This window comes from Moschus berezovskii, chromosome 9 (assembly GCF_049115385.1).
Source record: "Moschus berezovskii isolate FMDL1 chromosome 9, NW_MosBer_1.0, whole genome shotgun sequence".
NCBI classification, from domain to species: domain Eukaryota; kingdom Metazoa; phylum Chordata; class Mammalia; order Artiodactyla; family Moschidae; genus Moschus; species Moschus berezovskii.
Window position 1 is genome coordinate 25,256,663 of NC_142468.1, and position 13,760 is coordinate 25,270,422.

Below are 13,760 nucleotides of genomic sequence, written 5' to 3' on the forward strand. Positions count from 1 at the left end.
AGAGATGTGGGAGCGCTCAGCACATTTATGGGAGTGGTGAGGGGACCAGTGAGAGGGTAGACAAGAGAATGGCGTCCAAGGGAGAAACCATAGGGACCGTAGACTATGGACGGTAGCTGCTGCTGCTGCTAAGTCACTTCAGTCGTGTCCGACTCTGTGTGACCCCATAGACGGCCTCCTACCAGGCTCCCCCGTCTCTGGGATTCTCCAGGCAAGAACACTGGAGTGGGTTGCCATTTCCTTCTCCAATGCATGAAAGTGAGCAGTGAAAGTGAAGTTGCTCAGTCGTGTCCGACTCTTAGCGACCTCATGGACTGCAGCCTAGCAGGTTCCTCCGTCCATGGGATTTTCCAGGCAAGAGTACTGGAGTGGGGAGTCATTGCCTTCTCCAATGGACGGTAGACAACTTGACAATAAGCCTGGGCTTCAGCAGTGCCAGTGTACACAGGTTATTGCCATTCTTGTGACTCAGTTTTCCCCTTTGAAAACTAGTCCTGAATCATTGGAATGATAAAACTCCATTGATTGATACTTAGACAACGTCTTAGATTTAGAAGCTTCAAAATACATTTATTTACAGGAGATTTCTGTATGTTTAGGGATTAATGTATTTTCTACAGTTAATGAGTGATTTGTTGACATGTCATTTTATAGATAGGGTCATGGAGTTCAAGAGGTTTAAAAATGAGTTGACTTCCTGTTTTTCAGGGATTAGGCTAAGAAGCTAGGAATGGGATGCCAAGATTTTGGCTTATAACTTTGTGTAATTCCAAGTTAATTATTCAAAGGTCAAGATATGTTACATATGCCTTCTTATATTCTTTTCTGGGTTTTAATTCTCAGTTTATTCTCTGGTTCAAGTAGCTAGTGCTCTCCTTTTCACTGTTGTATTTTTTGGAAGGCTACATGGAAACACAAATTTTCACTCAATCAAGTGATCACCACACTCCAATTCTTGACTCCCACCCATGCTCTGCCACCAGGTTCAGGTGTGCTCCTGGAAGTATTACTCATTCTTCCTCCCAGGTTGGGCTAGGTGGGTGTATATGTGTGTGTTCAGTTGCTCAGTCATGTCCAACTCTTTGCGACCCTATGGACTGCAACCCACCAGGCTCCTTTGTCCCTGGGATATTCCAGGTAAGAATACTGGAGTGGGTTGTCCTTTCCTCTTCCAAGAGATTTTTCCAGCACAGGGATCAAACCTGTGTCTCCTGAGTTCCCTGTTTTGGCAGGTGGGTTCTTTACCACTGAGCCACCTAGGAAGCCAAGTTGGGCTAGGTGCCCACAAGCAAACGTCCAACATTCTGCTGACAAAGTCTCTTTCCTGTGGCTCTCTCCCATTATTATCTGTGAGCACCTTGAGGGCTAGAACTGAGTCTGATATTTGTTCATCTTTGACTCTTCAGCACTATTAGTGAATCTCATGGATGCTTATATTTAGGATTTGCTCAGCGTAGCAGAATGGATTGAAAACAGACTTTCCTTGCTGAAGGGGCTGAAGATGGCTAGAATAAGGCTCAGATGGCTAGAATAACCATTTGCAAAGTAGAGTGCATACATCTCAGAAGTTGCTCAAGGTGATTCCATGGAGAGACAATGAAATATTAGAATTGCTATTAAAGGATGTAACTGTTCTTTATCCCTTCACTTAAATGACTGTTTTGAATATGTTTTATTATAGATACAATTATTGGTACAGTTACATGTATATCCATGTATTTATGTGTGTGTAATTGTATTTACATTTATATGTGTTGAAACTACATGTACAAAATTTTTGTTTTGAATGTAGGTTTAGGTTATGGGTGTAATTCCTTTGTGTGTCTGTCACAGACTATTTCGAGGCTGCAGAATGATCCAGCAATCACACGTAAGGTCATATATCCTAAGGAAATGAAGTCATCCTCTTGGAGACATACCTGCACTTTCATGTTTATTTCAGCATTATTTGGAATAGTCAAGACATGGAAACAACTTAAGTGTCTGTCAATTGAAGAATGAATAAAGAAAATGTGGTATATATATTTTTAATGAGATATTATTCAGCCATAAAAAATTCTGCCATTTTTGACAACAGACAAAACTGAAGAACATTAAGCAAAGTAAAATAAGTCACAAAAAGAAAGACAATTATTGTATGATCCCACTTATACATGGAATCTTAAAAACCCTCAACTCATAGATTCAGAGAGTAGATTTGTGGTTTAGGAAGGTAGGGGATGAGTGAAGATGGTCAGATGGTACAGACTTCCAGTTATAAGGTAAGGAAGTCCAAAAGATATAAGGCAAAACAAGGTGGTAATGGTTAACAACACTGTATTGCATGCTTAGCATGTTCTAAGAGAGTAGATGTTAGTTCTCACTACGTCTACAAAAAGGAAAAGAAAAATGTGAGGTGATGAAGTTGACTAACCTTATTGTGGTAATCATTTCACAATATACACATGTATCAAATCATCACTTTGTACCCCTTACATTTATACAATGTTATATGTCATTTATATTTTAATGAAGCTGGGGAAACAATTTGCAGTTATCCCCTTATTACTGGTTAACCTCCTTTCATGCAATTGTCAGCTTTCAGAGTTGGTCACTGAGCCCAAATCCCTCTTCTCTGCTGGTTTCTTTGTTTTGCACCCTCACCACCCTGTATAGTATTTGGCTTTTGGCACAGAGTAATTTGACCTTGCTAGAAATTTATTGGTCTTTTAGGACACGGGTGGTTAGTCATCTTTTATAAAACTAGCACACGGCAGACACCTAATTAATGGTGATGATGGTAATAATATAGTGATGATTGAACTAGACATTTTCTCTTAGTAATGCATCCTGTAGGGACTGCTGTCTTCCTTTGTTTGGATCAGTGTCTTTGGATTAGCACTTGAAAGATTACTGTGTGTGTCATGGAGATGAATATCCAGGTAAGCCAGCAGACCTGATGGGCTGGTGTTGGTAGGATGGCTGGAAATTAATGCTGCATGAGAAGGTAGGAGGGAGGGAGAGACAGAGAGGAAGGGAAGGAGATACAAATGAGAAACTTGCAAAGAATGAGTCTCTTGGAGTAATGACTACTTTTTAATTTTCTAGGTCATTTAAACCTCAAAATAACCCATGTATTGTCCTCATTTTACAGATGAGATATCTGGTGCTCAAAGAGGTTTAGTGACTTGTCCACGATCACATACTTAGTAAGTGACAGAAGTAGGGTTCAAACCTAGGTTTGAATGACTGAAATCTGTGCTCTGAGCCCACAGTTCCACTCCCAAACCCCCAGAACACAGGAATTCTGAGTAGCTGCCTTGAACACATAACCAGGAAGACCTGGAAAGATACCTATAGGCCTCTCTCCTCGTCTGAAATGAGAAAAACTAGAACATGGTGCCCCCTGTGACCACCTTGTGACCACTGAAGGCAGAGTTGGACCTTTAAGGATTTGCTTGGAGCAGACAGAGCCTTCTGTAAGCATTTCACAGCTGTTCATGGCGTAGCAGCCACCTGGGCACCCCTTTTTTTCTGTCTCAAAATGTTCTCTCTTGCTTAGAAATGTTTAGTGTGCCACTATTTGAATTGTTGAAGTTAAGGCATCTGCTTTTTGTGTGCATTTCCTCTGAAAGTTAAAACAAAGTGTTATTGTTCTCCCTGTAGCAAAATCTCTGTCTCTCTCTCTGCCCACTTCCCCTCCCCACTTTTTAATTTTAAAGCATTTCTTTGGCATATTCTGCTCCCTTCAGAATGTGTCCGTCTGGATGAAATTCAGGCTTTAAGATCCTATGCTCTGGTTCCAGCAGGATTTTGAGAACTTTTAAATTTGTCAGCCAGTCCCTTTAAGCAAAGGGCTACCCTTTGAATAATTAAAGGAAAAAACCCCAAAGCTACTAACAACCTGCCCTTCCTCTCCTTTTTTCCCCCCACACTGGTTCCAGCATTTTGGTTAACACTACTGTTGGATAAATTAGAAAACAAAATCTCTGTGGGTGACCAGGCAAAACTTATTAATCATATAACCCTAGCAGAAGGCATAGCCCTAATACAAATATTTGTGCTCTGTCGTTGGTACTCGTCTTGATCACTGCCAAGTAGTGACAGATTTTAAAGACAATCACATTAAGTATTAATCAAGCTTGAAAGATGCAGCCACTCAGAGGCATACTAAACGAGTAGGCATTTCCTGCCTGCTTTCTGCACGAACAGCATCCTGTGCCAGCGTATTATTGAAAATGTTCTTTTCCTTCATAAAGCATTGCTTACGGATGTCTAAAAATGTCAAATGGTCGTTGGCTGGCTAGGTGACCTTAATTCAGTGACACAGCTCCTACTAAATTATGCCCTGGGCTCCAGGCTTCCCTGACCAAGTTCATCTTCCTTATTCTTGCTTCTTTCTTGCTGCTGGGGTATGGGCAAGTGCTAGATGTTTGGTTCAGCAATTAGTGAGAAATCTGGGAGGTCAGAAAGGCAAGCAGTTCATGGAGAACGCTGCGTGGAGTCAGGGGCGCTCTTGCTGTGCCTGGAAGGAAGGGAGAGAGTACTCCAGGGGAGGGACTTAAGTAATGGTGGGAACATGTCATCGACCATGTTTGCCTGAATTACGGGATAGCAGAAAATAACATCTGCTAAGTCAGGTGGGGTTGGTAAAGAAAAGAAATTCACCCTGTTTCAGGGAAAACTTCTATTTGCCCGAGGAAGCTCCTCAAAATCAGAAAACATCAGGGAGGATAAGAACTGCCAATCTATACTCTCTGGGAAATTGGTTCCAGAGAGAAAGAAATTAGGTGGAGACTGAAGATTACTCAGTTGGGCACTTGGGAAAGATGGGTCCAGTGATGCTTGGAAGATGCAGAGAGGAGGAATCAGAGCTCCAGTCCCACAACGGATCCTCCTTGTGCTCCTCAATCTTTCCCCACAGCAAAGGGATGCCAGAGGCTCCAGAGATTCTTAGAATTCCTGGGTTTGAATGTTGAAGAAAGAATGCACAGAGTTACCAGAAAGAGAAGTGGGCTGGCAGCTCAGTCAGGGCCTCATGGGACCTTGCCCAGCTCAAGATCAGATTTGTGGTTTTAGAAATATGAGTTTGTCTTTTCTGATAAGACTGAACTCAAGGAATTGACTCACATTCACCAAACTCATGTGAGCTTGATGTGTAAGTAGAAAATCTCAGATATGTATTTATAATGAGAACATAGAATTTTGTGAAATGAAGCGGGGGTGAGTGTGTATTGTTGTATGTGTGTAAACATTGAATCGGCTAGTTTGTGCCTTCTTTCTTTGTAGGCAAATCCATAAGTTATAATTTAAAAAGTTAAGTACAACCCCTTCAAAAGGCCACATCATCCTCTGGGCAGTGCTGAAAATATATCAGCAAATTCTTATTGTTTGGCCTCTATTTGTCTAGACTCTTTGAAAACCATTTCCTCTCATTCTATTTTTACCCAACTTTCTGTATAATTAATTAGGTTCTAAGTTATTTCTTAGAGATTAAAACTCCTCCAGTTAGGGTTTTCTTAGGGTTGGGGTAGGAAGTTAGAGGCCCTGCAGGTGGGACACTAGGTAGACAGAATCAGAAGAATATGATCCCTTGGTAACTCTTTGCTCAGCTACCGACTTGTTGAAGCTCCCAACATTACTTTCTTCCCTTATTATTTGGGAAAACCAAAAGAACATAGAATCTCAGGGGCTGGAAGAGGCCTTAGAAATAACCTAACCAAGCATTTTGGCTCAGTATAATCATCCAATCTTTAAGCCACTTGAACTGACCTCTAAATTTTCATCTTTTCCATATTCTTTCATCTGAGTATATGTTCTTCTACCACAGCTAACTACTCTTCCCTCCTTATGCTTGATAACATTACCTTTATTATCACCACATAACTTATTATCCAAACTGGGACACTATTGCAAGTAAAAGGCAGCATTATTAATAATGAAGCCAAGACACTTAATGGCCATCCCCATTTCTATTGCCTGCTCCTCACTTTCAAATCTTGATTCTTCAGTAGCCCTAGTTCAGTCACTTTTTCAATCTCTTCTTTCCATCTGCTTAGAAATCAAATCCCTTGTCTGCTTTCATTGCGGATCATCGTTGCGATAATCTTTAAGGGCTTGGGTTGTGGTTTTGCTCCTTAGGAAGATTTACCTCCTGCCTTGGGAAAGAGGGGATGAGGGCAGGGAATGAAGGGCATGAACTCTTTCCCCTGATGCTTCCCAAAGGCAGATATTTCTCTGGTAGAAAAGCTGTGAAAGAGGTTCAAGGTCAGAATGTCGAGAGAGAAATCATGTTGCTATAAGCAATGTTTGCTGCTCTTTCACCAGCCACTCACTCTTGCTTCTTGGCTTCTGCCTCTGCTCAAAATCCCTCTGACTTTCTTCATCCCCTCTCTTCTCCTTTGCTTGGGAACTTGTCCCTCACAGTCACTCCTCCTCTTTTTTTTTTTTTTTAGTTAATTGCGTGTGTGCTGTGTTCAGTCTTGTCTGACTCTTTTCAAGTCTACCAAGCTTCTCTGTCAATGGAATTTTCCAGGCAAGAATATTGGAGCAGGTTGCCACTTCCTACACCAGGCGATCTTCCTGACCCAGGGATCGAACCCACATCTCTGTGTCTCCTGCATTGGCAGGTGGATTCTTTACCACTGTGCCATCTGCTGCTGCTGCTAAGTCGCTTCAGTCATGTCCAACTCTGTGCGACCCCATAGATGGCATCCCAAAAGAGTCCTCTGTCCCTGGGATTCTCCAGGCAAGAATACTGGAGTGGGTTGCGATTTCCTTCTCCAATGCATGAAGGTGAAAAGTGAAAGTGAAGTCGCTCAGTCGTGTCTGACTCTTCGCGACCCCATGGACTGCAGCCTACCAGGCTCCTCCGTCCATGGATTTTCCAGGCAAGAGTACTGGAATTGGTTGCCATTGCCTTCTTCGACAGTGCCATCTGGGAAGCCCTTAAATGTAATTAATGAATTAATTAATTTGGCAGCGTCAGGTCTCGTGTCATGTGGCATCTTTTGTTGCTGCTCACGGGCTCTAGTTGTGGCACTTAGGCTCAGTAGTTGCTGTGCATGAGCTTTGTTTTTCCACTGCATGTGGGGTCTTTGTTCCCCAACCAGGAATATTACCCACGTCTCCTGCATGGAAGGTGGATTCTTAACCACTGGACAATCCGGGGACAATCACCGCCCCTCCTTCTTGAGATTCTAGTCTTTGCCTCCAGTCAGTCCACTTTCCTGAGAAGTACTTGTGTCATGTCCCACTTGCCAGTCTCCCCCAGTGTAGCAGAGTCCAGCCTACAGTGACTGTGTGATAAGTATCTGGTAATTGAGATGAAAACGTGGGGGCTGTAGTGGAGCTTCAGGGTCTGTTTCTTCAGCTCTCTTTCTTTATTATTCTCTGGAAAGACAGAGTATTTTTGGCATTGTCATCTCTCCACCTGGAAGAAGAAAACAACTAATGTGCTTAGAGAGTCATCTGTTCACACACAGTAGGAGTCAAATGTTCACTGGCCCACTAAATCCCCCAATTTAACATCTCATGAGAGATTAAGGGCAAAGATCCTGGGTTATTTGGGCATCCTGATTTCAGAGACTGATGAAATCAATATTTATATCTAAAATTTCTGTCAGTTTGGAGTTTTGCTTCCTCTTGTCCCTTAAAGTTAAATGCCCTACACAAAGCTGCTGACAGTATAATGAGATGTCCTCTGAGGGCTACCTGATGACCCCTTTGCTCTGTTGGTTAAAGCTGGCTCAGTTTCAGAGGTGTGGTTAGAGACATATTTACTGAGGATTTGTGAAATCTGTCTCCAGGGTCACCTCTGGGGATTTGTCTATTAACAAGGCTGGACCCATTTCCTGACCCCTTTTCATCTTCTTGCCAAAAAATCTCCAAAGGTTCAAGAAGAATTGAGTTCATTTCCCTTGAATTCCTTCCTGTTCATTATTTTAATGTCAACCTCATCTTGATTTCTCACTCACAGGCTGACTAGCAATGAGGAAGAAAATATTGATCATTTCCCAAGAAGCTGCTTTAAGAATCTCTCCAGGGCATTGAACACGCAGCTTTTGGCCAGGGTTAATATTTCAGAAAATCCTGCAGGCGTCTAGATATTTAGTTGCATAGAATCTTCCATCCTGTGACCTAAAGTAGATGACTCAACTCTTTTGCCCACTGGCAGATTGAGATTCAGCCCCTACTGGTGCCAGATTCAGTCTACTGTTGACATCTTTTCATCATAACTATCTGCTTCTTTCCTGGGTTCAGTGCATTTTTGCTTCCACCAGTTCAGTCCTGCTTTTCTTCTCCGAAGACCCTCCCAGCCACTACAGTCCTCTGTCCCCACAAAGATGTATCAGGGCCTGGAGTTCAGGTCCCCGGGGCAGCCCTCAGACAGTGATTGACAGGTGTGGAGTATGAAAAACCAGCTCTTTTGCTTGGACTGAAACAAACTCAGGCATAATTTATGCTCCCGAGTTTCTCTGTGGGATCAGACTGAAGCATGGTCTCTCCATAGACCTTTGCCTGAAACTGCACCCTCTCTTAGGTTGTTCCTCTTCACATCCTGCTTTCTCTTTGCCTTACCTGCTTCTCTTGGGAGCATTTCACACTGAATCACGTTTCCACAAACACTCATCTCAGTCTCTGCTTCTGGGAAACCTGACCCAGGACAATATAATTGCATTGAATTCTCACAGCCATTCCGTGAGAATTAAATTTTTAAACATTTACTTTCATGATTCTCACTTATAGATGAAGAAACCGAGATCCCTAGAGTTTAAGTCCAGGTCCATACAACTAATAAATAAGGTGCAGAGCTGGGATTAAATCCAGAGCTTCTGACTTCAAATCTTGGATGTGGTTTTTATTGAGAAGAATTTTGGTTTGAGGGAACACAGGTTTGCAGGAAAAAAAACTTTTCTCTGCCTAAAATACAGTAGCATTCAGTTGAATGATACTACGTTTGAATTTTGTATTTTCTATCCAGTTTACTTTTGCAAGCTTCATGTGGCCAAGAGCTGTGTTGATATTGCTTGTTCTCACTGGCTGTCAACAATATGTAAAAAGTCTATCTGTACACAGCTTACTGCTCCTTCCACATACAACAAGACCTTGGCATGCCTGCTTAGAGCCAGCCAGTGCCCCCTAGTAGTGTAAAAAGTGATGGCAGCTTATTGCTTCCCATTGCAGAGTCCCTCACTAGAATCTGTGCTTGGTGGAGCAGCTGGTCCCAGATCACAGACTCCCGCTCACAGTGGGGAGCATATAGTATGGAGACAAGAAATGGACACAGCTTGTTAATTACACTGTCAGAAGGTGTGTGTGTGTGGGGGGTCTCTTCCAGGTATTTCTAGAGAAATCTAGGCCATTTATTACACACAGAGACATTCATTCACTCACACCTAAGCTCTCACATTCCTTCTCTGTGGAAGGGTTATTAATAAGCAAAGCTTTACAGTTTTTTCCTACTTGTTCACTATAAAGAGGGAGATGCTTGAGTCTGAGTTATTTTTGAATAAAGCCACTTTGGATGAGAGGAGTCATTCCAAGAAGTAAAGCTCATCTCCTGTCCTGAAGAGAATCTCTGTGATTTAATTATTATCAGGGAGAATAATGGTGATGATGATTGAAATACTCATTCATGGACTGCTGTTTTTATACTTGACAAAGTATTTTCACCAGTATTAACTCATTCATCCCTTAATTCTTTCTTTGGAGTGGAAACTCAGCTGTTTTGCTCCATAATGACTTATTATCAATAAACTGAGAAGCTGGCTCTGCTACTAATCTAACCAAAGGTTCCAGTGCTGTCACCTGTGAATGACTCGAACCTCAAATTACGTGAAAAAAAAGTCTATCTGTATCTATCTTTAGACATGTGAGGTTGGAGTCAGTAAAGCCTAAAACAGCTTCTATGGGTATCAATTCTCTTAAGATCTATTTGAATAATCTTACAGTAGAATATTTCTAGCTTCAGAAACGTACACTCATACGCAGAACGTCAAAAAATCAGGATGAAAGGCTTTTGCTTCATAGATACTCGATACTTTAAGATAATGAATTAAAAAATTTGTGTGGCCTAACTAAATTGTGGGCTTCCCAGGTCGCTCAGTAGTAAAGAACCTGCCTGACAAGGCAGGAGACACAGGAGACATGGGTTTGATCTCTGGGTTGGGAAGATCCTCTGGAGGAGGAAATGGCAACCCACTCCAGTACTCTTGCCTGGAGTGTCCCATGGACAGAGGAACCTAGTGGGTTACAGTCCATGAGGTTGCAAAGAGTTGGACACAACTAAGTGAGTGAGGGCAATTAAGTTGTAAGAATAATAATGATCATGGTCAAGATTTATTGAGTTCCTACTATGTGCTGGCAAGTTTGCTAAGTACTATGGAGTCCAAAAGGTGCAGGCCCTTAAGCAGTTTATACTCAATTTGAGAAGACCCTCTTAGGCTGAGTGGAAGATGCCTGGTATGGAGAAAAAGCTTAGTAGATGGACTGGTAAAGTCAGAGAGGACTTAGGAAATAGGATGATTTAAAAATCTTGAGTGAAGGATAATATTTAGATAAGTGGAGGGGCTTGGGAAGAATGTTGCAGGCAGGGATAGTAGAATAAACTGGTATTTTAGACCTGGGGATGTAGGAATTATATTTAGAAGACAATGAACAGAAGAATATGATTGGAGTGAAACGTTATTGAAAGAGAGCAGTAGAAACATAAGCCTAGGAATCCAGGTAAAGCTTAAAGGCCAAACCAAGAAGTTAGATCACTGTTGACAACCTCCGTATACTTTATGGTGATTAAATATGGTGTTGGGTTGGCCAAAAAGTTTGTTTGAGGTTTTCCATAAGGTGTTATGGAAAATCCCAAATGAATTATTTTACCAACCCCATAAATACAACAGTAACGATGATTGGTGCCAATATTAAATGTCTAATATTTACCTGGTCCTATAGAGGATATTTGATGTGATTTCTCATTTAATCACTCTTTAAATCACGAAGTATAATGGTCCACTATAATTCTTGCAATAATTCAATAAAGTACTTATTATAGTGTCCATCTTAAAAATGAGAAAATTGAGGTGTAATAGGACCCTGGAACTTATGGAAAATCACACAGCTAGTGAACAACAGGACCAAGATTTGGCCCCACATCTCCTGACAAAGACTTTATTTTTTTGTACTGTGCTACACTGCAGTTTTCTGAGTCTTTTTAGAGATGAGAACAACGGAAGTTGTTTGGGGAGGTGAAGAGGTCAGAGCAGGAAGAGTCTGAGGTAGGGTAACCATTATATACCAAAGCCTTTGACTGTATGGATCACAGCAAACTGTGAGAAAATCTTAAAGAGATAAGAGTACCAGACCACCTGACCTGCTTCCTGAGAAGTCTGTATGCAGGTCAAGAAGCACCAGTTAGAATTGAACATGGAACAATAGATTGGTTCCAAATCAGGAAAGGAGTATGTCAAGGCTGTATATTGTCACCCTGCTTATTTAACTTATATGCGGAGTACATCATGAGAAACGCTGGGCTGGAAGAAGCACAAGCTGGAATCAAGATTGCTGGGAGAAATATCAATAACCTCAGATATGCAGATGACACCACCCTTATGGCAGAAAGTGAAGAGGAACTCAAAAGCCTCTTGATGAAAGTGAAAAAGGAGAGTGAAAAACTTGGCTTGAAGCTCAACATTCAGAAAACGAAGATCATGGCATCTGGTCCCATCACTTCATGGGAAATAGATGGGGAAACAGTGGAAACAGTGTCAGACTTTCTTTTTTGGGGCTCCAAAATCACTGCAGATGGTGACTACAGCCATGAAATTAAAAGACACTTGCTCCTTGGAAGCAAACTTATGACCAACCTAGACATCATAAAGATATTACTTTGCCAACAAAGGTCCATCTAGTGAAAGCTATGGATTTTCCAGTAGTCATGTATGGATGTGAGAGTTGGGCTATAAAGAAAGCTGAACGCTGAAGAATTGACGCTTTTGAACTGTGGTGCTGGAGAAGACTCTTGAGAGTCCCTTGGACAGCAAGGAGATCCAACCAGTCCATCCTAAAGGAAATCAGTCCTGAATATTCATTGGAAGGACTGATGTTGAAGCTGAGGCTCCAATACTTTGGCCACCTGATGCAAAGAACTAACTCATCTGAAAAGACCCTGATGCTGGGAAAGATTGAAGGCAGGAGGAGAAGGGGACGACAGAGGATGAGATGGTTGGATGGCATCACCGACTCAATGGACATGAGTTTGAGTAAGCTCCAGGAGTTGGTGATGGACAGGGAAGCCTGGCACGTTGTAGTCCATGGGTTCACAAAGAGTCAGACACAACTGAGTGACTGAAATGAAATGAACTGAACCATTATAACTAGCCAAACAGTGATGGTGACTCAGTGTGAGGAGAAAAATGAGAATTGATTTATTGTGAAAGTTGAGGTGAATGTGGAAGAGGAAAGATGAATTCCAGAGACACAATGAAGGAATGAGAATGTTTAGGACTTAGTGTTTGAATAAAAGAGAGAACTCAGAGATGTGTCCAGAGATTCAAGCCTGTAATTAGAATGTGTGTGAGACAGAATGATGTTAATCAAGACTCCATGGCTTCTTACATGTGCTAGAAGATGTACATCTGAAAAGCAAGGTCCTTTAACACAGTTACACTGGGGGGCTGTGGTCTTGTTCTGACAGTTCTGTCATTGCCAAAAACTATTCGGAACTCTTTCTTCAGGACTGCCTTTAGCCACAAAGGAAGATCTCCTAACTTTAGCCAATGTGTCATTTCTCTGCTTGAGCACCCACCTGATTTTCCAAACTTGGTTCCAAATCACTTAGTTGATTAAAAAAAATTAACTGTAATGGATTATATTAGCCTTTTCCAGAGAAACAGAATCAAAGAAAATCTTATATCCTGGGGTTATATCCCAAGAAAGCCAATTGTGTAATTCAGCCGGAGTCTGAGGCCTGAGAACCAGAAGAGTTGATGGTGAAAATCACAGTTCAGAGACAGGGGTAGATGGATATCAGGCAGAACCGTATAGATTCTCTATTCCTCTGCCCATTGTTGTATTTAGTCCCTAGGTTGGATTAGATGATGCCCATCTATACTGGGAGGGCAATCTGCTTCACTGAATCTATCAGTTCAAATGCTGGAAACACCTTCATAAACACACCAAAAAATTTAGCCGTATATCTGGATACTTCACGAACCAGTCAAGTTGACATAAAATCAGCCATCACAGGGATGAAGTTCTGCCAACTTTCAGGAATATTCTCAGGCTCTTCATACTCCTAGGGAGACAGCTAACACAACCCAGACACCAGGCAATCCTGAGTTTCAACCAGGCCTCAGCCAGTTCCCTGGCCAAGTAATTTAGGCCCACTGTACCTCTGGTCCTTAAGCTAGAAACAGGATATTACAATTCCTTCCCCAGAGTGCTGTAGTTTTAATTAGGATGCTTTCAGCAGCAAATAACAGAAGGTCAACCCACGTGGACTTAAACAATGTGGAAATGTATTTGCTCATATAGGGAGAAGTCCAGAGGTAAAGAGAGCTCCAGGCAGAATGCAGCTGGGGCCCAAGTAGTGTTTCCTCCCCTTCTGTTGTCACTGTCCTCTTCTCATTTTCAGTTTTGTGGTCAGGAAGGCTCCCTTTGTGTTTGCAAGAGGGTCAGCAGCAGCGACTAGGGTGACATGCTTTCTCCCTCATGTCTGATGAAGGAGAGAGCAAAGCCTCTGCCCCAAAAGTTGAACGCATGTACTTCCCTTCCATCTGTTTGGA